Raw genomic sequence first — 27225 nt, forward strand, 5'->3', positions numbered from 1 at the left:
AGCGACTAAGCAATAACACGGTTGTTTTACAATGTTGTGTTAGTTTCTGCTGTACAGTGAAGTGAGTCAGCCGTATACACATACATCCCCTCCTTCTTGGACCTCCCTCCCACTCTCCACCCCACCCCTCTAGGTCATCACAGAGCACCAAGCTGAGCTCCCTGTGCTTTATAGCAGGTTCCCACTAGCTATCTATTTTACACTATAACTGGGAGATGCTGCTGCTGCTGCTGCTAAGTCACGTCAGTCGCGTCCGACTCTGTGTGACCCCATAGATGGCAGCCCACCAGGCTCCCCGTCCCTGGGATCCTCCAGGCAAGAACACTGGAGTGGGCAATTGGGAGATGAGCTTGCATTTAAAATTAATAAAATATTTCTTTGTAAGTGCATCTGTCTTTCTCTTAATTTATTTGGAAAATAAGGTTAAAACAACCAAAACAGTACCTCATTTAGTCTGTTTCCTCCACCCTGTGCACAATATACTTCTTAGAAAGCAAAAACCACTTCAAAACATTACATTTTTGTAAAGATGCTGGATATATGTGAAAAGAGTCTATCCACTCAGAGCTCAAGAGTATAAGACATTCTGTGCAACTTTGTTTTATGCAGCCCCTCAAGTCACTGGTAGTCAGCTGGGCCAGGGAAGACCACAGGCACTTTGTCTGAATCACCTGGGGCAAGCTTCACACCACACTTGTGTCTGAAGTCCTGTTCCTACCTATTATTCTTCTCAAAGGTACTGGTATTTGAATATAAAAGTCTTCCTAGAAACGTGCTTCGGAGAAGGCAATGGCACCCCACTCCAGTACTCTTGCCTGGAGAACCCCAGGGACGGAGGAGCCTGGTGGGCTTCAGTCTATGGGGTCGCACAGAGTTGGACACGACTGAAGTGACTTAGCAGTAGCAGCAGAAACATGTTTAGCACAGCGACTAGGGAGATCATATAGTAGCAGGAGGAATATTGACAGGTAACCTTTTATTGAGTATTTACCATGTGCCACAGAAAATGGATTAACTCATTTAATCTTCAAAAAACAACAACAACAACAAAAACCCTGTTTGGCAGATACAATTGTTATCTCCATTCACAGACAAGGGAAACTGAGGCCCAGAAGACATGACCTTGCCCGAGGTTACACAGTTAGTAAGTGGTGGAGCCAGGACTGGGCTTCCCAGGTGGTGCTGGTGGTACAGAACCTTCCTGCCAACTCAGGAGATGTAAGCAATGCTGGTTCGATCCCTGGGTGGGGCAGATCTCCTGAAGGAGGGCATGGCAACCCACTCCAGTACTCTTGCCTAGAAAATCCCATGGACAGAGGAGCCTGGTAGGCTACAGTCCATGAGGTTGGAAAGGGTTGGACATGACTGAAGCGACTTAGCATGCATACACAGAGTCAGGATTAGAATGCGGGGGGTTCAGTCCATAACACACACCCTTTACTAACACTCTCTGCTGCTTTCCAACTTTACTGAAACCAACTTCACTGAAAATGCAAAGTACCTATGAAATATTTCCAAAGTTTCTGTATACCACTGAAGATTTCTCTTTTGCTTGGAAATGAGTACATTATATACACTCAGTATAGTTATTTCAACTGGATAACACCATGAAATCTTAACACATGACTGTTTCCCCCAGATTTTTCCCTTTCTCTTTCATATTGGTGACAATTCTACTTCCTCACTTCAGGAAGATAAAGGGTGTGAGTTTCTCAAAGATTCCCAAACAACCCTTCGAAGAGTTGCAGGAAAAAACACCAGTAATCTGTTATATTTAAATTCATATAAATGACAAATCATTTTTTACTATAAGTACATCCCATGCAAAATCTTAATCATATTTATATTTTAAATTATTCATAGTTTATCTGAAGTTCAAATTTAACTGGGTATCCTTTTAATTGCTAAACCTGTCAACCCTCTCCTTGGGAAAACTCAGATAGTTTAAGGAGGATGTAAAAGGTAAGAAAATTCACACAACAGGCAGAGTATCTTAGAAAAAGCAGGAGGGAGAGGGTCTAGGCAGATGAAACTTTTGTCAGTGAATTTGAGGTTCTTCACAAAAGAATTTGGAGATGAAATGATCAGTAAGTGGATTTCTTAGAGAGAAACACATTCAGACAGAATGTGGACCATCTCAGAAGGTGAAAGAGAGAGCCTCATAATATGGCATGGTAAGTGTATAGGCTAATTTCTTTGACTAATGAGTGGGAGGATCATTTCTATTATTGAGGGAAGGGGCAAAGATTTTCAGGAATTGGGCTACTGCCCACATTTTGGTCTTAGACAGCCGGCCTTGGAACCAACAAGACACAGTGGTTGTATCACTTAGCATGCTAGTGTATCACAAGCAGTGTATGATGAGGCTCAGGGTCTGCTGCAAGTCAACTCTTCCACCATCTTGGACCTAGCTGGTTCTAACCAGTTTGTCATGTCCTATGGCCATGTCAGTCTTTTACAGGTTGTGCCCTGTCCCCTTCCCTCCTGTTTACAAAGCATATGCAGTCCAGCAAAAGACTCCAGGGGCCAAGTGTAGCTAGGAAAGAGCAGGGGCTGCCATTCCAAAGAGCAACGAGGACAGATGACCCTTGACCAGCTGCTTCCTACTCTCCCGTTGATGTCAGAGCTATGTTACAACTCCAAGTTATAAAACTAAGATACAACCTAAAAGCCCAATGCAGAAGGTTGGGCCAAAATGAAGGCACTGTGGATAAAGAGGAAAGCTATTAAACTGGGAAAATATGGATACCCACTGGCTTTTACTGAAGAAAATTAAAACTAATCTATTACAAGGAATAAGACAGCTTAATAGACTCTCTTCAGGCTTGACCATCCCAGAACCTGAAGCAGAATTACATCTGCAGCTTTTATCAGATCAGATTCTGAACAATGAATCTGAAATGCTCAGGGTCGTGTGCCCTGCTGTACTACAAACCAGAGACACTGAGATGAGAAACATATAACGCTCGCTTTTTAGGTAATAACCATCTGACATGTGAAATCAACAGGTAAAAAGCAATCTCAACTCTAGAGTCTTCCATACACAATGAAAGTCATTAGAAGAGGGTAGGATTGACTCTCTAGAAAGTGACAGGGAACACTTGACAAAGGAAACTGCTCCAGAGAAAGAGGACAGGATTGAGAAGGATGGTCCCTGTGAGGTATGTTTGGTATTTCTGGAATACACAATGGCTAGAAGGAGAAAGAGAGTAAAGTAGGCTGAAGACAGATTTTAACAGCCCTCTGACACACAAGTGCTTCCCAAACTGTATTACATGCACCAATTATCTAGGGGTCTTGTTAAAATGCAGTTCTGGTTGACGTGGTACGAAGTAGAGCCTTGGGGATTCTGCATTTCTAACTTAGCTGCCAAATGAGGCAAACGTGGCTAGTTAAGGCGTGAATAATTAAGGCTGTGTGCCACACTTTGGGCTTCCCTGGTGGCTCAGTGATAAAGAATTCACCTGCAATGCAGGGGACTTAGGACACAACTAAGTTCACACGGGTTCAATCCCTGGACAGGGAAGACTCCCTGGAGGAGGGCATGGCAACCCACTCCAGTATTCTTGCCTGGAGAATCCCATGGACATAGGAGCCTGGTGGGGTACAGTCCATGGTGTTGTATGCACACCACACTTTAGGTGTTAAACCTTTTCCTGCAGGTGGTTTCTCTAGCCTGAGAGCGACTAGAATTCAAAAAAGCTACAAGCAGGTATGACTCTCCCTATGGTCCAGGTAAGAAATACCCAAACTGAAGACACTAAAGATAAAGAGAAGATGAATTGAGTCATTTACAAAGGTAAATAACCAATCTTTTATAATAACCTTAAATGGAGTATAAGCTATTGATATAAAAATATCAAATCATTATGCTGTACACCTGAAACTAATAAAACATTTAACTCATCTTGACTTCAAAATTTTTTAAAAGGTAAAACTGACAAGCTGGTATTCAACAGAAGCACGGATAAGGGAAACAGGTGATGTTATTTAATTTTTTTCACAATATGATATGATTTGAGATGTGTAATCTCATTTAACATTTAGGATGTCCTGTGCATGCATGCATGCTAAATCACTTCAGTTGTGTCCAACTCTTTGGGACCCTATAGACTGTAAACTGCCAGGCTCCTCTGTCCATGGGATGCTCCAGGCAAGAATACTGAAGTAGGTTGCCATTCCCTTTTCCAGGGGATCTTCCTGACTCAGGGACGGAACCCACATCTCTTAGGTCTCCTGCACTGGCAGGCAGGTTCTTTATCACTAGCATCACCTGAGAAGTCCTTAGGATATCTTACTATAATTAAATATAACACCTTTTTAAGCATAAGATATGACTTTAAATGAGGAGTTGGGTTTTAAATGCAGTATTTGGAGGATTCCGTCCCCTAACTTTAAGGTCACTCATAATACATATCCAGTCTTTCTAGATAGACTGTAAAAGTCCTCTCTGGCAGGGATGGGCTTCGGTGTGTCCCCAGCCCTGAGCATGTGCCTGGTACACAAGGCTTCCTCTTTGATCATGGTTCTATGAATATGTAGACACGCCATTCCTGATCAGACACTGCTTCACAAACTTGAAAGCTTGAGAAGATTCCAAAGCATCAGTCCCCAGTGAGTTTCCTAATTTATTTTCCCCCTTCTCACTTTCAAAAATCTGAACTTGGTATGACATTTCAATGCCAATCCTGAAACTGAGAGCTCATGCATTTCTCAAGTTCCGGAATAACATACTGAGGTACCAATCCCAGCAGTCCTTCCTAAAGACTGATTAGAGTTCTTTTCTTTACCTCCTACAGCTGATTACTTGTTGTGATACCACAGATTGCTTAGCGGCTTGACTTAGCACCTGCGCAAATTGCTTTATCCTGTTAGAATCTGATTTTCAGTGTGTTGAAATGTTAACTTAAGCCAGTGGTTCTTAGGCCTGACTACATGTGAGAATCACCAAAGATCCTTTTTAAATGCTCAGGCTCCATCCCCAGGGATTGCAATTTAACTGGACTGAAGTGGGTCCCAGGTATCAGAAAGGTTTAAAAAACCTTCCCAGGCGAATCTAATGCACAGCCAAGACAAAGAAACACTGACGTGGCAAACTTATGTGGGGATTTTGTGTATGCAGCATCTGAGGCTGCCTCCCCATACCACAGTCCATCCAAGAAAAAACACCAATAAATGAAAACTCTGATAGTGTTCGTCCGAGTCTGTCTAAAGCAGTCTCACCTATCAAGACTCTTGAGAGTCCCTTGGACTGCAAAGAGATCAAACCAGTCAATCCTAAAGGAAATCAACTCTGAATACTCCTTGGAAGGACTGATGCTGAAGCTCCAATACTTTGGCCACCTGAAGTGAAGAGTCGACTCATTGGAAAAGACCCTGATGCTGGGAAAGACTGAAGGTGGGAGGAGAAGGGGCCAACAAAGGTCAGATGTTGGATGCCATCACCAACTCAATGGACATGAGTTTGAGCAAACCCCAGGAGATACTGAAAGACAGAGAAGCCTGGCGTGCTGCAGTCCATGGGGTCGCAAAGAGTCAGACACGACTGAGCGACTGAACACCACCACCCCCATCAGGAATACCAACAGCATAAGGACAGTCTCCAAACCACCAAACCAGATAACCAGATGCTATGAAATCCATTCAGAAAGGACCTAAATTAGAAGGAGCTGAGACCTGATGGTTAGAAACAAAACAAAAAACAGGTCTCCTACTTTACTGGTTACATGACTTAAGTTATTTTCTGCATCTAGTTTTCTCATCCACCCACACAAATTGTCCCCATGAAGTGTTACGTAGATTTAATATAATAATATGGTAATGAAACAATTTATTCTCATGTTTCAACTTCTTTTGAGATTTTTTCACTCCAGGCATGCTATTTTTCTTCTTTGCCACATTCTTGGCATTTGAAAGATTATTTTAACCTGTTAAGCTAAAACTATTTGCAACTTAATTTTATTTTTCTGAATATTTATCAAATGGGTAACATAATAAAAATTATGGCATTGTTCTATACCTTTGTATCTTAATCTCAGGTATAGATTTTTTTTAATGCTTTTTGCAAGGCCTCTACACCAACCAGGAAGTGTTAACCAACAAAACAACCTGATATATCCAACATTGGAGCCCAAATGCTATGGGCCACTGAACACCAAGAGGCAGCGGGCTGGCTGATCATTTGGCAAAGCGGCCTGATCTCATGGTTTTACCCCTAAGGAAGCCAGCATGTGGCTACTGACCCACCCACCACAGGAATCCAGGGGCTAAATGCCTAAGCCACGGAAGCTGACCACACAGGACAGCTAGGTAGGTATAGCCCAATGTCCAACGGCCCAGGTTCTCAAGAGGCCAGGCAGGGTGAGGGACCACAATAATTCCTCAGCAGCAACCACTACCATGTTGTAAAATAACATGGCTTTGTGTTCCCCTATAAAACCATGAAATCCCATTCTTTGAAAGTTTTGTTTAGTTCAGTCCTTTTATAAAATTTGAGGCACGCCTGATTTTCATACCCACGAGCTCAGATCTGCAAATATTAGAGATTTTTTTAATGTCATTTATTCGTACCATGAAATATTTTTTCACAATTTCTTTCTTTTTTTTTTTTCCCCCCTTTAGTCATAGTTGCAGCTCATGGACGCTCGAGCGTGGGCTCAGTAGCTGAGGTGCCTGGGCTTTGCGGCATGTGGAATCTTAGTTCGCAGGCCAGGGTTGAACCCAGATCCCCTGCACTGGTAGGTGGATTTGCAACCCCTGGACCACCAGGGAAGTCCTGAGATTTTTCTTTACAACTGAAATAATTTCTATCACAAGCTCTGCATGTTTCCTGATAGAAAATTGAATCTGGGCACTTCTAAGTAAGCTCAACCATGTCAGTAATTTCTTAGTTGTATCTGTTTTATATTCAATCACATTAGGGACTGCCTCCTTTTGTCTTCTCCCTGGGCCTGCCTGTAACCCCACTGTTTACACAGTAATGTGATATCTACGAGAGAGTGTCTCTGTGCTTACGCAGTGACATTCATTGATGTACATATAATCCTGTCTGGTTCTTTGTGTTGTCAACCTCCATACAGGCTTCCACCCACTTGGTCCCACACTGCATGGCCCCTGCCGCCACTGACAGCTGCATCCCCTTGTCATGACCTTGAGACCCCTCTGGATACCTGGATTTCTCTCTCCACTAAAATAGACATTTTATTCCAGAACTGAGCAAGGTTCACTTGTTACCCCACACCTCCCCAGGGCAATGGGATACTTAGGATCTGTTCTCAAGCCCTCTCTACCTCTCACACCCATGCTGAATGACACAAGAATCTTTGTGAATTCAATCATCCAGATGGGAAACACAACACTCACTCTACTCAAGGTAGGGCAGGTTATGCTGTAGTAAAAATGCCCAAAAGATCAACAAAATGTCATTCCTCACTCAAAATCCATTGTGAGTTCAGAATACTCTCGCTGACAGCTGTCTTTGGCACATTGGCTCAGCCTTCCAGATTACAAAGAGAAGAAGCAAGCTGGAAAGTCTAGCACCAATAATTGGATGCTTCAACACAGAAGTGACCCATATCATTTCCAGGAACAATGTATCGGCCAAAGCAACTCACAAGGTCACATCCAGCTCCGAGGCAGAGGGGAAATTTTTGTCCTTTAGTTGCTAAGTCATGTCCAACTCTTTTGCAACCCCATGGACTGTAGCCCACCAAGGCTCCTCTCTCCATGGGATTTCCCAGGCAAGAATACTGGAAAGGGTTGCCATTTCCTTCTCCAGGGTTTCCTCCCAACCCAGGGATCAAGCCTGTGTCTCTTGCAATTCCTGCATTGGCAGGCAGAATCTTTGCTCTGAGCCATCTAGGCACGTGCCTAGAAGCACAGCGGGCCCAAACCTCAGCGCAGTGTAGCAGTGTTCTCTGCAGTCCTGGCTCCCTCTGCCCTTACACTTGCTTGGTGTTTTATAGTCTCTTTGCCCACTATTTGGCTCATGAATTGGGACTTGGCTCAAACAGGGGGTTCAGCCCTAAAATTAATGTCTATCTCTCTTTATGAGCTTCCCACCTTCTTCCTTCAGTTGGCAGCACCTTTATCCAGTGAAGGAGTGGGGACAGGAAGGAGAGATTAAGGGAAAATATAGAAAGATGATTTGAGACTTGTAACTTTAACAGTCAGAAATTTGACATTTGAAAAGAGGGAAAATAGGAGTAAAAATGCATTCATTTCAGACTAAGAAGCTCCATAGAAAACTTTTAAAAGTGGCACATTCTGAACAGCCTAATGTATATGAGGCTCTGCTTCAGCAAATTGCAATGCCAAAGTCATTTCTCCTTAACTAATGAAGGTGGTTCAAGAGATGGGTTACCCGCCCCCCTGGAGAAGGCTCTTGAGGCTGAAGAACCTGTGCATTTAAAACTATATTTAATAGTATTTTAGTCACGCCTTCCCTAGACCTCTATTATTTATGAAACTTCAGTTTTGCCTCATGTGTGCTAAGTCGCTTCAGTTGTATCTGACTCTCTCTGACCCCATAAACCATAGCTCACCAGGCTGCTCTGTCCATGGGATTCTCCAGGCAAGAATACTAGAGTGGGTTGCAAGCTCTCCTCAACCCAGGGATCAAACCCACGTCTCTTTCAGTCTATGCACATTGGCAGGTGGGTTCTGTGCCACTAGTGCTACCTGTGAAGCCCTAAGTTTTGCCTATAATGATACATTTCAGGATCACAAGCTCTGAGAGTAGGCAGGGTTTAAAGTCAGGTGGTTATGACAACTACTATACCCATGTTCTACTGCTATAATTAAAATGTGCAGCAGCCTCAAAACTTCAGGGCCACAAAACAATAAATGTTTTGTTCACATTCTTGAGGGCCAGCTGGGCATCACTCTAGTGATCTGGCAGAGAGAATTTACATATCTGGGGTCAGCTGGTTATTGTCTGATACGGGTTGGCCTCAACCGGGGTGACTGGAACATTCCACTCTAGCCCACATGTCACCCTCCCCTCCCTCCTCCTAGGATCTGCAGGCTAACCTGGGCACGTTCACACGGCATTAGCAGCACAGTCACCAACACAGTTTTCAAGGCTCTGCTTCCATCACATCTGCTCATATTCTATGGGCCAAAGCAAGTCACAAGACTACACCTGGAGTCAGGGCAAAGGATGGCTGTAAAGAACATGAAAAATCAAAGTCAAGGCATGCTGTTGACCACATCTAGGATTCTGTCTATCAAGGATGCCCGGGCAGGGCTCAGTAGCAAAATGATGAATGAACTTAAAATGGGGACCGGGTCAGAGAGAGAAAAACAAATATCATATATCAATGCCTATACGTAGAATCCAGAAAAAACTGGTATAGATGATTTTATCTACAAAGCAGAAACAGAGACACAGACCTAAGAACAAACATATGGATACCAAGGGGGGAAAGGGGAGATGAACTGGGAGAATGGGATGGACATATATACACTATTGACACTATGTATAAAATAGATAAGTAACGAGAACCTGCTGTGCAGCACAGGGCACTCTACTCAGTGCTCTGCGGTAACCTAAATAGGAAAGAGATTCAAAGAGGGGGTATATGTGTGGAGGTATAGCTAATTCACTTTGCTGTACGGTAGAAACTAACACGCGGAGAAGGCGACGGCACCCCACTCCAGTGCTCTTGCCTGGAGAATCCCATGGACGGAGGAGCCTGGTAGGCTGCAGTCCAGGGGTCGCTGAGGGTCAGACAGGACTGAGCGACTTCACTTTCACTTTCCACTTTCATGCATTGGAGAAGGAAATGGCAACCCACTCCAGTGTTCTTGCCTGGAGAATCCCAGGGACTGGGGAGCCTGGTGGGCTGCCGTCTATGGGGTCACAGAGAGTCGGACACGACTGAAGTGACTTAGCAGCAGCAGCAGCAGAAACTAACACAACACTGTAAAGCAGTAATACTCCAGTAAGATTTTTTTCTTTTTAAATAAAAATAAAGATGAGGTAACTGAGAAAAAAAAGTCAGGACCAGGTCCTGAGTCTTCAACAAGAAGGAATGATAAGCAGAAATGGCACAGAGACGTATGAGGAGAAACAGGAATTCAAAATCCTATAATCATATTTAGAAATTACAAGACATATTAAGCACGATTGAGAATGACCAGAGTATGCCACAGTAATTCCTAGCATTATTTTGCCTGCAAAGACAGTACCTGCTATGTTACAGAAAGTGAAAGTGAAAGTCACTCAGTGGTGTCCGACTCTTTGTGACCCCATAGACTATACAGTCCATGGAATTCTTCAGGCCAGAATACTGGAGTGGGTAGCCTTTCCCTTCTCCATGGGATCTTCCCAGACCAGGAATTGAACTGGGATCTCCTGCATTGCAGGTGGATTCCTCACCAGCTGAGCTACAAGGGAAGCCCCAGTGTTACAGAGGGCTGTGTAATTAACAGTGTTTCACATCGTTCATCTCAACTGATGCTATCAATAGTCCCTGGGCAGTGCCCGGCGGGCATTGCTACTCCGTTTAAATGCAGGGCCATCCTGCAGGACTGAAGAAGAAAAGTGAGGTGCCCAGTGGAACAAGGCTAGTGAGTGATCCAGTTGAGACTCAAACCCAAGTCTAGTTTCTTTTTCCCAGTATATAATGAAAACTTTTGAAAAGTAAGCCTTGAAACAATAACATCGAAAACGTCTTCCCCATAAGAGTCTAGAATAAAGGCCAAAGAGTCCAGTGTCTCCCAGTTTAGAAAAGGATAAGCAAAGTGTTGATTGCTATGGAAGCACTTACGTACTTACTTGCTTGTGAAGGTGGGGGTGATGCTGAAAGTTGTTAAAAGTTAAAGGCAATCATGAGCCAACACTTACATGTTTTCTGAGTAGTGACAAAAACAACACAATTCACATCAAAGTGAGGGGAATAAATAGTTCCAAATGCTATTAGAAAAGGCAGAGGAGAGGAAATGCAATGGGAGAATCAGACTCAATTAGCCTTTTGATGGGAAAAGATCACTTTGAAAAATGAGATAAAATAAAACCTAAAAATCATGAATATAATACTTGTTAATAAGGAGGAAAATCAGAGATGACAAAACATAGGTACAAGAACTACAAGATTAAAAATAATGCAAAGGTGTAGATTATTACCAATCACAAAGAAGGTTTTAAAAAATGCAGTATAGCAACTGAAGAAAAAGCAAAGGCCATTGGTCATTTTTCTTCCAGAAATGAAAATACGTACACTTGAAGGATATTCTGCTGTCTTCAGATGCAGGCAGTACTGCAAATTTGCTGGAAGATAAACAGGAAGACTTGAGTCTGTTCCAAACTTAATAACAGAGTTCTGTAGGGTTTTTTTTTTTTTCTTAATAACTTGAAAACTTGAAGGGAAAAATTGGGGCTGATCTCATTTCTGTGACCTGATACTGCACAGAAGTCTGGTTTCTGAGAAATGGCTGGGGGATTCATGGGAGATGGGATATACTTCCAAAGAGTTACAAGAAGACACCGCTGAAGCTATGCATAAACAGATGAGCAATGAGACCCTGCTCTATGGAACAGGGAACGCGGCTTAGTGCACTGTGCTGAATGGGAACGGGAGTCCAAAAGGGAGGGGGGTTATGTATATGTATGACTGATTCATTTTTCTGGACAGTAGGAAAAAAACAACATTGTAAAGCAGCTATACTCCAATAAAAATTAATTTTTTAAAAAAGTTACAAGAAGAAAACGACTCTCGGTTAATCATCAGGCCTTTGATGGAAGGGCCTGTGGAACACACCACACTGAGACAGAGCCTCGTGTACAAAGCATGGTGAGTGTACTCTCGGAAATCTAGAATTAGAGACACAGCAAGGCTACCACTTGTTGAGAACAACAGATTATCTAGACTAACTCTTGAACTCCCAGGGAGCAATCTGAGGAGAAAAATAAATGCAAAAGATTTTCATAGCCATTAACCCTCCCCTGGGTCAGCCCTCATTTCAGCAATGATTTCAATAAAGATAAAGAGACAGTGCTCAATAGATCATTCTTTTTAAATATCGAATATGTTAACAGGGGTGCGCTAGTGAAAAGAAATGGCCCTGTGATAGACGGAACTGCTAAGAGGAAATTCAGCAGACATAAGCAAATAATGCTAAAGGTAAACCTAGGAAACTGGTTATACAAGTTAAGGAAAGAAAACTAAGAATGCTATGTGCTGAGTCGCTCAGTCGTGCCTGACTGTGCAACCCCATGAACTGCCAGACTCCTCTGTCCATGGGGATTCTCCAGGCAAGAGTACTGGAGTGGGTAGCCTTTCCCTCCTCCAGGGGATCTTCCCAACCCAGGGATCGAACTGGGGTCTCCTGCATTGCAGGTGGATTCTTTACCAGCTGAGCTACCAAGCAAGCCCCTTAAGAGTGGTAGACAGCCTAGGAAAATGAACTTGGTGTTTGAATTGGCTACAAGCTCCATGTCAGTCTACCTTTATTTACCACAATGGTTCATAACTTCTTTGGAGTCAAGGATTCCTTTGAGGGCATGATAAACATTAAGTACCTCAGCTTGGAAACAAGTACACTTTGCACTGAGTCGAGAAGCTCACAGAGAGCCCACAGGGCATCAGTGCTTTAGAACATGGGACTTGCTCTATATGAGTCCATAGTCAGTCCAGGACTCAAGTCTTTCAAAAAGTAACACTACCGTCTCTTCACTCCGAGTTTCCTCACCTGTCAAGGGGTGATAACAACACCAGTACTTACCCCCACTCCAGGGTTACTGTAAGTAACCAGGAGTATTTTTGTTACATTTTTATTACTCTGGAAATATGGTAATACATGTTGCTACATGTATGTTTTATTATATGTATTGCATTGGCAAAGTCAGTTGCTACTTTGTGCAATTTCTCAGTAACTTTTAAGTTTAGGGTCCAAGGCAGAAGAGGGGATTGCTCCTCTGGGGTCGGTTGCCACTTGGAATAATTCCTGGAATCTTCAGTTCTGATTTGGGCCTCTCATGTTAAGAGAAAGGCCAGGTAGGGTGGTAAGGAAATGTGAAAACTGGCACAGGAAGACATATGAAAGAACTAATCATATTCAGCTCAGGAGGAAGAACTAAGGATATTTAGCCTAAAGAACAGATGGTTTAGTCAAATTCAAATACTGAAAAGATTGTATTGTTGTGGAAGAAAAGGAATTATTCTGAATAATTCCAGGGGTCAAATTTAGGCCAAGAGACAAAGAACTTTCAGGTGGTTAAAAAGAAGAATGTCTTAGCAATTAAAAGCTGCTATTTCCTTATCAGTGAAAGGTCAATCTATTCCTTTATTCAGCAAACATTTATTGAGCATGTACTGTGCACCAGAGACCATGCAAGGTACTGGGAATACAAATGATGAAGACACAGAGCTTGTTATTTGGAGGGAGAAACCAAGAAAACATGTAGTTGCAAGATAAACAGAGGCAGTAGTATTGCCTGGAGAACAAGGCAGGTCCACTCCTCAGCCTGAAAGAAGGGGCCTGATGGAGGTGGCACTAGAGCTGAGACATCTCGGATGAAGAGGAACAAGCCAGGTGGCCAGGCACGCTGGGCAGATGGCACAGACACAAGTGAGGAAGAGCACAGCGTGTCCACGGAGTGCTGGCTGCGAGGGACAAGGCAAAGCAGAGAGGGAGAAAAGAACTGCGATGTGACCCTTTGGACAAAGCCATTCAAGGATAGGAAGCACATACGTGACCTGGTCAGATCTGGGCTTTAGATGAAGACATGGTCATTACTAAAATGTTTGAGATGAGAGCTGGCGGTCCTATATTCCATACTTGTGATAGTTCCATATCTCCTCCAAGTAAGTGAAGAGCTTCATGATAGCTCAACATTTTTTAATGGGTTATTTAGTCTTCTATAATACAAGAATGTCTCAAACAAGATACTTGTTGGGAGTGTGGAAGCAAGACTGGAAATCTAAAGAAAACCAAGAGACTGGGGTAAGAATCCAAGCAATGTGAGGGCCTGCGTTGGGTATGGGAGATGGAACTGGGGCACTCAAGGGCTTTTCAAAGTTCAGACTCTATGCAGTTTGGCCTTGAAACCATCACAGAATTCTACGATTGTAAAGGACATAGAGACCATCTCATGCAGCTCTTCCATTGTAGAAAGTAAACCCCAGGAAGAGACAGTAGTTTTATGACCTCCCCAAATAACTAGCTGATGAAAGAGTTAAGGATAGGATACAGAAACCTGAAAAACACCACATTTCAACCTTGACCCAGCTGGTGACCTTTGGTTTCACTGTACCGCTCAAATTTTATTAAACCATTTTTTGCAGCAAATACACTTTTTTACTGAAATACGGTTCCAAGACATAAGCTATTTATCAAAAGGAAATGAGCATAGAATTTATATATTGCCATGGATCATAGAAACCTTATGGAACAAAACGGATCTCCTATTCAAACCTTCCAAGGTGGAAGGAAGAGGACAGGCTGACCCAAAGCCAAGTTCCACACTTGCCAACAGAGTGATACTGAGGAAATTGCTTATCATCTGCAGTCTGGTTTCCTCATCTTAAAGCAAAGAAATAATACTTATCTTAAGGAGTTTTAGGTATACAAAGTGCCTTCATGATACTGGGAGTTCAACACATGTTGAGAGTGAAAGTGAAAGTCACTCCGTAGTGTCAGACTCTTTGTGACCCCATGGACTATACAGTCCAGACTATTCTCCAGGCCAGAATACTGGAGTGGGTAGCCTTTCTCTACCCACTGCCTAAGATTCTCCAGGAGATCTTCCCAACCCAGGGATCAAACCCAGGTCTCCCATATTGCAGGCAGATTCTTTACCAGCTGAGCCACAAGGGAAGCCCAAGAATACTGGAGTGGGTAGCCTATCCCTCCTCCAGCGGATCTTCCCGACCCAGGAATCGAACTGGGGTCTCCTGCATTGCAGGCAGATTCTTTACCAACTGAGCCTGGTATCAGGGAAGCCACATGTTAGGCAAGTCCTTTCTCTCTCTGTTCACTTTCCTGTCCCCTCCCCATTAAAACCCACAAGGAGAAGTTACCCTCCATCTTCTCCAGCCTACCAGAGACAGTAAGAGGTTAGAATTTGTTCACCAGTGTCAGGCCAACTAACTGATAATGCTTGGCCTTGTGTCAACTTGTACACATTTTTTAATCTCTCTGAGACCATTTATAAAACTATAATAATCCGAAGAAAACTATTCCTACCCTGTGGAGTTGTGAGGATTAAAAGAAGTGAAAGTGTCAGTGGCTCAGTCATATCCAACTCTTTGCGACCCCAGGGAGTGTAGTTCCCCAGGCTCCCCTGTCCAAGGCATATCCCAGGCAAGATACTGGAGTGGGCTGCCATTTCCATAAGCAAAATACATGAAAGGTATTTAGAGCTGTGCCTGACATATAGTAAACACTCAAGCAACTGCTGTGATTATGTTGATTTTACATGCAGAGAACCAGATTACATTGATTGCAATTTCCTTTGTTTCCTTAACCTCCTTGTTAATGATCTCCTCATTCGTGCACAACTTCATCTTTTCAAGAAAATAGCTGCATGCATTTCTCTTCAGACATGGAAGAAACTGAAACATTCTCTCCCAAAAGCCATGAAGCTAAACATGATCAGTGGATCCAAATGACCATCAGAAATGGAATAGTGGAAACTTAGTATCATCAATTCAAGCTACTGGACACCCATCCATTGATTTGTTCCCTGTCTTTAATTACAATTCAATATCTCCCCATCCCTCATTCTGCAGGCCAGAGGGACTTCGAAGCACTTCCTATGGATTATGTGGTATGATATGCTCCTAGGAAGATAGCCATGTGAGGGTTAGAATTGGCCTTTGAATCATCCTTAATGCCACAATATAGTTCCTCAAAACATCCACTGACAAACCAATCATTCAGGCTCCCTTCGTTAAGTGCTGGGTCCTACAGGATTCATGCTAGGGACCACCTCACATTGCATTTGAGAGCACAAGACTGAAGGAGGTGGCAGATGCATTGAGTAAGAGATTGGGCTCCAGAGTGAGAATATTTGAATCCTGGAGCCACCATCTTTGTAGTTTTAGGCATGTCACTTAACCTCACTACATCTCAGTTTCTTCCCCTGTAAAATGGGGAACATAATAGATGAACCTAACTAGTAGGGTTCTCATGAGATAAACTGAGATAATGCTTAAAAACAATTTAGCACAAGCAAGTGTTCAATAAATGAGGTGATGATTACTATTTCAATTTAAAATATGACTAAGTGCTATTCAATGTTATACTGTTTATAATGCACAAATAAAAATTCATAAAAGGAGAGAGCCATGTGACACTAAATAGCGTATTCATCATCACTAAAGAAGATATGTCTTGGTTCTGAGCCTAACCTTAGAGAAAGAATTGCTTTAGATCTGCAAAGGGCATTTCCTACGGGAAAACAGCCAGAAGGCTATGGATCCCTGAATTCATAGAAGACACAGGAATAAATTAACTGCCTGAATTTTGAGCCACTGCCTAAGGAGGTAGAAAAGGGAACATTTCTATGGCCAGTCTGGAAGTGGCAGGTGATTTCAGAAAAGACGAGCTACCTGATCAAAAACCATGGTGTGGGAGGTGAATGTAGATTTTAGTGGCAGAAAGACCTAGGTGAGAATCCTTAGACAAATAACCGAACATTTTTAAGCCTCACTAGTCTTCTCTTTGCAAAGCTAAGAAAGTCTTATCTTTCACCTTCCTTGCAGAATTAGGAGAAGAATCAAATGAGTTATTAAAGTTAAAACAGCCATCTCAGCATCTGACTCTTAGCTAGTATGATTATCTGGTGATATTTCAAGAAAAACAAACACTAACAGAAGTGATATAAATTTCCCTGGACAAACACCTAACTTCAGGTGAATGAGGAAGAGCTTGCTTTCCTTTAGTGTCCTACATCTCATTTTTCTGTTGGAAATTTAATACCTACAATAAATGCCAGATATTATCATTATCATGGTACAACAGATACAGAGCTATCATGATCTCATTTAATGCTCATACAACTCTGGGACAAGGATCATTTTATTTGTCCATTTTACAAAACACTTTTTAAAAAGAGGTTTAGACATTCAACCATGTGAAAACATACATTCTATACTCCCAATTTTCCCTACCTTTTCTGTGATCCATGTGCTTCCAAGTCTTATAACTAATGATTATATAAGTAAAGTCTTGTAATTTAAAAATTCAAATAAAAACAGGTTTAGAGAGATTAGTCACTTGTCCAAGCTCACCTACAGGAAGTGATGGAACCTAGATTTGAACGAGGGCAGTCTGGTTCCAAAGGCAGTGTGCTCTGTACACCTCTAGGGAATGCTAGCAGACCTCCCTGAGACCTGAAGACTTGTTCCCCCTGACCCAGACCTGCCAAGTCAGCATGGGCCTGCCACCTGCATTCAAGAAAGAAAAACAGCCCTACAGGGAAAAGTGGATATGATTAAGTACAGAGCTGGATCAAGTAGGCTCATGCAATTTTCATTTATTTCACTCTTTCTCTGTAATTTAATTCTCATTTTAATTCATAGCAAACAACCCCTTAGACTGAAGTATGCTGCAGACCTGGCCTTGCTGTCAGAAGTGCTTGTTGGCACTTCTGTCCTAAAACTGCAGAAACACAGAACACCTTCAAGAAACAGCATCCTCCTGAGACAGGTCTGGTCGTGCCAGGCAACATTAACTGCACACCCAGACAAGCTCTATCAATGGCCATCTTGTGTGCAAAAAGAGCTTGCTCCCACAGGTCGTACTTAGAAATAATTTGCTTCTTCTCTAGGCCAAAATAATTGAAAATCAAAGTCGAGAATGTTACAGAAAATCTGAAGAGGATTCAGTGTAAGAGTGAGAAGACGGTTAAAATATTAAACTATTGGTTCTCAATTTTGTTTTTCTTCTCAAGTATCTCCACTCATTCTCCCCAGGTCTCCTATCATAACCGATCTAACCTTCTGGTCCCTAATTTCCCAAAGGGAGGACAGGAAGAGAGAGGGAGTGAGAAGGAGGTAAAAGGGTAAGAGCAGGATCAGCAGGAAGGTGCAGAGGAAGAACGGGAAGGAGGATCAGGGAGTAGGGGTCTGCAGACTGGAGGTCTTCGTGAGGTCAAAGGAGAGCTGCAGCTGGGATAACCAAGGGAACACAGAATAAAGAAAGGCCTCAGGATTTTATCAGAGGAACATCCGTGTATACCGACAAGGCCTGAGAGAGTGAGTAGGTTTCAAGTGGGTTCAAGGGGAATTAGAAACAAAGAAGTGAAGAAATGTGGAGAGGAAATCACCCACTCTGTTAGTAACTAAGCATTTCCCAAGAAATCCCGTCCAATCCCAGCAGGCACGGAGGACATCCTGTGCTCCAGGCTCTTGAGCTGTTTGCAGCGGTGTCATGTAAGGGGAAGGCAGATCCGCACAGTCCTGACCGCAGTGAAGTGGGTGTTTGCTTAGATGCTGGACTGAATGCCTTTGGAGCAGACACTATCTTCTATTCAGGTTGCATGTAGCTGGTACCTGGGCTTCCCCGGTGGATCTGCAGTAAAGAAGCCGCCTGCAATGCAAGAGATGCAGGTTCGATCCCTGGGTCAGGGAGATCCCCTGGGGGAGGGCATGACAAGCCACTCCAGTATTCTTGCCTGGAGGATCCCATGGACAAAGGAGCCTGGCGGGCTACAGTCCACAGGGTCACAAAGAGCCAGACACGGCTAAAGCAACTGAGCACGCGTAGCTGGTGTCTAATAAATGTTTGCTGGAAAGGAGGGAAGAAAACTAGGGGGAAGGGAGGGGAAAGAAGGAAGAAAGACAAGCAGACAGACATGCAGGAGGCAAGTCCTCTTCACCTTAATCAGATGGCGTCAGATGGTAGTTCTGGTCTCAAACCAGTCATTTCATCCTTTCACATGTAGCACAGACTTGCCCTGACAATTTGGAAGAAAGACAAAAGCCAGAGGGATTCACATTGCACATCTTCACTAGAAAGTTTAAAAAATGCCAGAAGCCAAAACTGTGAATAACTAAAACTCAACGGTGAATATTAGGAACTTAATAAACCATAATCTCTAAAATAATTGTTCTGAATGAGCTTTTAAGAATGGTTTAATGCCTTTTACACCCCCATACGGCCCATACTAAAGTACCCTCAACTCTTACATTGTGCCACTGAAAGATTAAAATATTCAGATCAATTACTAAAAAACAGAAAATGCAGTAGTAAGAAACACCTTATATTTTAGCCAGGTTCTTGCTCTTTCAAACTACTTATCTTTGGTCTCCTTTGATCATGACAGTATGATTCTGAGGTTGGTAGGAAAAGTATTCATGGTATCATCCCAGTCCATAAATGTGAAAACTGAGGAAAGGATCAGCATACAGGAGGTTCACGTCTGATCAAAACTGAAAGCCTAGGACTCTCGAGTCCATGTTTAGCTCTCTCCCTACAGCAATACTTAGACTTAGGCCAGTGCAGACTGTTCTCTGGGCGTGTCTTTTGAAGGAGAGAAACAAGTAAAAGACTTCTCAGTTTTTTTACATATCAAACATATTCTTACATGCACTATCTTTATTTTATAAAGTTTATTTTTACTTTTCTCATGCAGCTGTGGCCTTTAAACTTCTTTCAGCAGAAGTTTTTTTTACCAAAAATGTTGATAAGTGTCATGCCAAAGCTCTCTATACCAAACAAATAAAAGTCTGAGGGGATGTGGAGAAAAGGGAACCCTCCTACACTGCTGGTGGGAGTGTAAATTGGTGCCGCCACTGTGGAGAACAGTCTGCAGTTTTCTTAAAAAACAAAACCAGAGCCACCATACGATCCAGCAATCCCACTCCGGGGCATGTATCCGGACAAAACTAATTTGAAAACATACACATATGCCTATATGTTCATAGCAGCACTACTCACAACAGCGAAGACACGGAAATAACTTAAACATCTACTTACAGAGGAATGGATAAAGAAGAAATGGGACATATAGAAAATGGAATATCACTCAGCTGTAAAAAGAACGAAATAATGTCATTTGCAGCCACGTGGATGGACTGCAGGATTATTATACTAAGCGAAGTCAGGGAAAGACAAATATGATATCGCTTTTATGTGGTTAAAAAAACTGATACAGATGAACTTATTTACAGAACAGAGATAGACTCACAGACATGCAAAACAAACTTACAGTGACCAAAGGCGAAAGGCAGAGTGCAGGGTAAATTAGGAATTTGGGTTTCACAGATACACGCTACTATTACATAAACTTATATAACCAACAAGGACCTACTGTATAGCATAGGGAACTATACTTAACATCTTATGTACTAAGGCCAGTGTGAATCCAGCCCCAGGAGCTTGTAATCTGCATCTACTTCAGTTGTGCCCTGCTCTTTTGCAACCCCATGGACTGTAGCCCACCAGGGCTCCTCTGTCTGTGGGATTCTCCAGGCAAGAATACTGGAGTGAGTTGCCATGCCCTCCTCCAGGGGATCTTCCCAACCCAGGGATTGAACCCATGTCTCTTATGCCTCTTGCATTGGCAGGTGGGTTAACATTTTATAGTAACCTGTAATAGAATTTGAAAGAAAAAAAATTTTATATATATATATATATACACATACACGAATCACTTTTCAGTAAACCTGAAAGAGTGTAATCAACTATACTCAATTAAAAACTAATAAAATAAAATAGATCAAAGCAGAGCTGCACTGGTTGAAGCAGAGCTGAGAGAGCTATTAGGTTTGGGGACAGGGGCCACTGGCCTTACTCTCAAAGCCAAACGTGAAAAGTACCAGGATGCCACTGACTGAAGACCCTATCGCAGATTACGTCTGACTTAGTGTGGAGTAAGAAGGGCAAGCACTTCACAGTCCAACCGATTCTAATTTCAAGTCTATCAGTTGCTGGCCGCGTGCACTGGGGATATTATCCACATTTCTGAGCCTCGGTTGCTTGACCTGTGCAACGGTGATGGAACATCTGCCAGGGGAGTCAGGCACAATCAGGGAATCTTAGGACACCGTGCTCAGCACCCAGTAGGTACTCAAGCAGTTTCCTTCCGAAGGCCCTTACCAGACCTGCATGCTTTTCTGATCAGAGATGTGTTCTTTTCTGCAAGGGTACAAATTCCATTTGTTTCCTGAAGTCCAGCTCATGCCTTTAGCACTGCTCGAGCTGCTCCCTCAAACATTTAGCATTTTCTATTCGGTTAGCGCAGCACTGAGACTTTAAAAGCAGCTTGAAAATAAACTTGATTCCAAATATGATTTATAACATCCCAAGCAACAGCTCACTTACCCAAGAAAGCTCCATCAACTATTGACAGATATACCCTCAGAGGAGAAGTAGCATGAGGATTAGAAATGGAGGGAAAAGTATGTTCCAAGCCCTTAAGCCAATTATCCAAGGTGATTTTGAGCATTTAGTCTTTAGATATGCTTAATTTACTGTCCTTGCCTGCAAGCACAGGAAAGAGTTTAAAGAGCAGAAAAAAGTGCTAAGCAATTTAGGACTGCTTTTAAAAACAAAGAGAAAGAATAAGCATAGATGGGAAAAATACATAGGAGGCGGCATGTGGGTGTTGGACACGTGTGGGCTTTATCGACTGAGCATCCCCAGCCCTCACCCACTTTGCCCTCTCATGGGAAAGCCAGCCACATCCCCACCTGTCTTTGTTCAGTACAGAAATAATTGCGCTTAACTGCCTCTGACCTAATAATTATAGCAGTGCCTGATTTTATTCTCAGCATGTTCATTGTGGTTGAATTTCTACGGTTTTCAGTGCAAAGGCCTTACTAAGGATGCTAGCGTTATTTGCTTGAACATCAAGCCAGTGACAAGGCTATGTAAGGTTTTGTAAAAAAGCCAAGAGGCCAGTGTGAATCCAGCCCCTGGGGGCTTGTAATCTGCATCTGACATGCAGATAGTAGAAAACCTTGGCAAGATTAGGAGGCTTACAGGCGAGGGAAGAAAGAGAATGCATGAGGCCAGTAAATATGAAGATGTTAATTCATTTCTCTTTAGTTTTCTCAGAAGGAGAAAAATAGAAGAGAGAGGGTTTTTTTAAAAATCCAAATCATAAGGTAAATGGTGACCAATCATACCTGCTTGCCTTTAGTCTAGGGCTTCCTTGGTGAAGAATCCTCCTGCAATGCAGGAGAGCGGAGTTTGATCCCTGGGTCGGGAAAATCCCCTGGAGAAGGAAAAGGCAACTCACTCCAGTATTCTTGCCTGGAGAATTCCATGGACAGAGAAGCCTGGTGGGCTACAGTCCATGGGGTTGCAAAGAGTCAGACATAACTGAGCAACCAACACTTTAGGTTTAGTTTGCAGGTATTCTGAGTGTGTGTGTGTGTGTGTGTGTGTGTGTGTGTACCCACATGCTTGCACATGTGTATAAACAAGCATGCACAAGTGCACTGCATGTATGCTATGGATGAACATGGGGAGATGGAAGCAAGGAATACTGGGGGCATGGAAAAGAGGTCTAACATACACACAAATTTTTGCATGATGAATTAAACATTTCTATATTGAAAAAATTAACCCTACCATAGGAGACCTGAAAAATTACTCCTCTGACTTAACGCAATCTAGGGTTTAAAGTACAATTATATAATATTCTAAAATTACTTCCTTATACCTCATAACCTGGCAGAGTAATTATAGGCTAGATTCATTCATCTTTTTACATTTTTTACATTAAGATCTCTTAGAGATCCACTGTATTGCATTATTAAAAGCCTGACCTGTTATAGCATATTTTTATCCCATTATGAAATTGTGTATATAAAATAGAGTAAGTTTTGACTTTTATAGCTTTTACTTTTAAATTTCAGATTTGTAAATCAACATCTGAGGACCAACTGGGTACCAAATAATGCACACGTGCTTTGAAAGGCACCCCTCGTTAGATCAACAACCAGTTTCCTAACCAGGTCTTCTGATTCTGACCTAGTATGCATCCCATGGATCACAGCCTTGTCATCAAGTCTCTGCGGATCAGATGGAAACATTGATCTGGCTCATTGGTGATGCACAGTGGCCTGGCACTGGCTTGCTGTTAGAGGCATGTGGTGTTCTTTTGGGGCATCCCATTTCTCTAAATGTGAAACTGAACAAAAACAGAGGATCTCCAATCAACTCACAAAAATGTGCACACTGCATCCTTTTGAAAAACAAAACCATCAGTGAATGTGTATCAAGGAGAAAGGGTGAGCTTTTAATGACTAGTGATTTTAACAAAGCTGCAACTGCTTCAAATCTTATGTTCGGGGAGAGGGGCAGTCTGGGGCCAGGGGAGTCCTCTTTGGGATTATCATCATTCTTAACATCCCTGAAGATTTATTTTGTCAGGGGTGGAAATTTTGTATCTTTAAAAGGATACTTGAAATAACCAAAACTAATTCAGAGCCAAGGATGATAAGTAAAGCAAAGGGTCAAACTGGATAATGCCATTTACTATCAACATATAAGATATCACTATGAAGTAGCTTATTACCTTGAGTAACCTGTAAGCTGTTTATGAACACAATGGCAAAGGAGAATTCCAAAATATTTCAGGTAACTGTACACACACATTTAAAGGTTCCTCAGAATGTGTAGATGTTCAAAACACAGAACAAATTTTAAAAACAAATTTCTCCCATTAAAGAGATGGAGAAACTGATTTGCAAAATAAGCCTCTGGCCTGGACTACACGTGTGGCCACATGTCTGTAAGTGCACACGTGTGTGCCTGCACATAGGAACATTTGAGTGGATACATACGCTGCCACCCACAAGAGAAACTGCCTTCATTCTGTTAGAGCTGCGAGTTACCCAGTCTGTTCATCTGGGCCCCTGAATCTTGGGTACAGTTGTCATGCTTCCCTAGCGCAAGTTTACAGCTTCACATACTGGGAAGGATGCTATTCCTGACTAAGAAAAAAAAACCACCACCAACAACAAATATACCTAAAGGAATTAAGTGACAACCTCAACTTTTTAATTAGGACTAACATAAACTTTCTAAAACAGTAAAGTATGAACATACATAAAAAACTATTTAAACTATTTATTAAATACAATCTTTCCAAACTTCATTTCCAAACAAACTTACTGGATAAAAAGAGTATTTTTGAAGTTTTGAGGAAATGTAATAAACAAGGTGAAGCACCCTCTAGTTTGTGTGGGAATACTTTTTGCAAGTTTTCCTCCCTTGGAAAAAAAATAAAAGCTAAAATATAATAGCAGTGATCACAATTCAGATACTGATATAACACAAAATGTATTATGGGTTTTTCAAATTGTGAACTAATACTGTACTCTAGTCAGCAAATTTGTTTCCCAGAGATATGAGCTATCAATTCTGAAACTACTTTATCTTCTAGTAGAGTTGAACAAAATAAGTGACTACATCGTAAATAATAAGGACCAAGTTTCTCATGTTCAGAAAAGAAGCTACAAATAAGGAGAAAAGGAAGCAAATGATACCCTGGTAGCAATGAGCACACTCATTACTCACAGTTTAGTTTCTAAAGGCCATTCGCTAATGAAAGAAACCAGAGTGTTTCTTTGAAGAAGTGGCGGATTCCAAAGCTGAGGCAGGAAAAATACTGAATGAGTCTGGAGCATCTCTTAATTCATAAAGGTAAACAAGTGCTCAGGAAGGATGGGCAGGGGGATGTGGAAAGGACACAGGAGCCGACCGGAAAGAGCTCACAATGGCCAAAAAATGAAACAATTTGAGCAAGAAAATAACGATAGCATTGTATTATGACCCACAGAATAAAGTAATTTGATATACATGGATCTGTACTGATATAAATACCTGCTTGAATAAACAAGCAAATGGAAGAGAAAAAATAACTCTTTTTTTTTCAGATGAATTCCAATTCATAAATGGGGGCGGGGAGTGGAATGAGGAAATAAAAAGTCACTCAAATTGCTGTAGGTAAGATCTACAGATGAATGCTAATACTAGCAGATGAAAGTGTGAGGGCTATCCACCCCAGCAGGGTGGACAGGACAGAGAAAAGAATTTACAAGGGTTTGGTGGAAACATACCCTACAGGAAGAGAGGTGAGGACATTATTAATTGCCCGGAAAGAAAGGGTGGAAAGGATGGTGCATTACTGAATACCAGCTTCCTCTGCTTCACAGAGAACCATGGAAGCTGAGACTGAATCGAGAATGGAAAGATTTTGATGTAGCTGTCATCGCCGCCTGTGTCACAGAGATCTCACCAAGGATACTAACGTGAAGAATAATCATGACACAGAGTCAGTTTAGCCATAATCCTTATTCTTGTACTTCTTGTACTACTCTTTCTTGCTAGTAATTTTTGCATGCTTATACAGCAGCTTGGGAAAGCTACCCTACGCTAGGACAGACTGTATTCTAAAATTTTGATAACCTGTAAGTTCTAAGATGTCTTTTCTACCTCAATACAGGTAACTCATTAAGAATATATGTAGTTTGGATTTGAATGACTTGAATATACTTTAGTTCCACTTTTTGATTCGACCAAAAGAAGCCCAACAGGTTTCAAGGACGGCCTGTTTTAGAAGCTTGAAGCTGAAACTCAATATCAAGAATTTGAAGCTAATCAACTTGTGTAGAAGGAATGAAAAGAAAACAATGGGTAGCTTGACCAGAGCATAATTAGAATAGCACATATGAACCACATTCTCTGGTTTTCAAAAATCTGAACTGTAATAAAATTTTTGATGTGCTATTTCAATTTTCAGTTGGGCTTCCCTCATAGCTCAGTCAGTAAAAAATCTGCCTGCAACGCAGGAAACCTGGGTTTGATTCCTGGGTCGGAAAGATCCCCTGGAGAAGGAAATGGCAACCCACTCCAGTATTCTTGCCTGGAGAATCCTATGGACAGAGAAGCCTGGCAGGCTACAGTCCACAGGGTCGCAAGAGTCAGATACAACTTAGTGGCTAAACCACGACCATATTTCAATTTTCAGTAGCAAAGAAATTTGTGTATAGAGAATCTAAAGTTTAAGACATATCTAAGTGTCTTTTAAAAAGAAAGAAAAAATACTTGCATGCCCTCTTTATCACCCATATTCTAGTCAACTTATGGAAGAAAATATGTTAAGAAAAAAATATCTGCCCTTGGCCTGGAGGAACCCTCTCTTGCTGGACTAATCCACACTTGGAAAATGAGTAATCACTGGTCGTCAAGCTGCATGTTCATTTCCCGGGGGAATGAAAGGTATGTTCCCAGGTTCCTCTATGTCTGTTCCAGTTGTGATAACAACCATGCTTCACATTTGTATAGAGCTTCTGCTTTATAAACTTGACTCACATACTGTACCAATCTTCGAAAATCACCCTTGGAGATTGGTTCATATATCAGTACTTATGAGGAACCTGCTCTGTGTCAGGCCCTCAGAAAGAAATAGCAAACAGGACAAATGATCTTTGCCTCCCACCCCAAGTTGAAATTACAGTGGGAAGGAAATACAACCAAAAAAAAAAAAAACAGAGTGAACAAAGACCTTATGGTAAGTACAGAGGACCATATAAAGAGGAAAAAAACAAGAATACTATCAGTTCAGTTCAGTTCAGTTCAGTTGCTCAGTCATGTCTGACTCTTTGCGACCCCATGAATTGCAGCACACCAGGCCTCCCTGTCCATCACCAACTCCCGGAGTTCACCCAAACTCATGTCCATCGAGTCGGTAAGAATACTATAAAGCAAAGCAAATAAGCAGACATACACAGGGAGCCCTACTCTAGAGAGGGGATGAGTCAAGGCCCCTCTGAGGAGGTGCTGTTTGATGAGAAACAGACAACCCAGCAGAGGCTGGAGTAGCACCTCCCATTCAGAGAAATCAGCAAGAGTAAAGGTGGTGTGTGCAAGGGGGCTGTGCGGGGTGGACAAACAGCTTGGCATACTCTGGAAACTTTCAGAAGGTAAATTCCTCTGAAAAAACTGGGAAGGAAGCAGATAGAGGTCTGAAATGAGGTCACAGAGGAAAGCAGGGGGCAGATGGTGTTTAAAGCTGGGACTAACAGGCAATGTATGAAGGGTTTTAAGTTCAATGAAAGGGGTGACAACATTACTGTCACTTTACAGGTGAGTAAAACTAAGCTCAGAGACATTACATGCCTTCTCAGATTTCTTGTAGCTGGCAAGCATACAGTTCCATCCAGATCTTTCCATTCCTTCCTCCTTTCCACAAATGTAATAAGTGCATGCTAGATGCCAAGCACATTACTCCTTGCCAGATAAGATGCAGTTTTAATCTCA

This window comes from Bos javanicus, chromosome 8 (genome assembly GCF_032452875.1).
Source record: "Bos javanicus breed banteng chromosome 8, ARS-OSU_banteng_1.0, whole genome shotgun sequence".
NCBI lineage: Eukaryota > Metazoa > Chordata > Mammalia > Artiodactyla > Bovidae > Bos > Bos javanicus.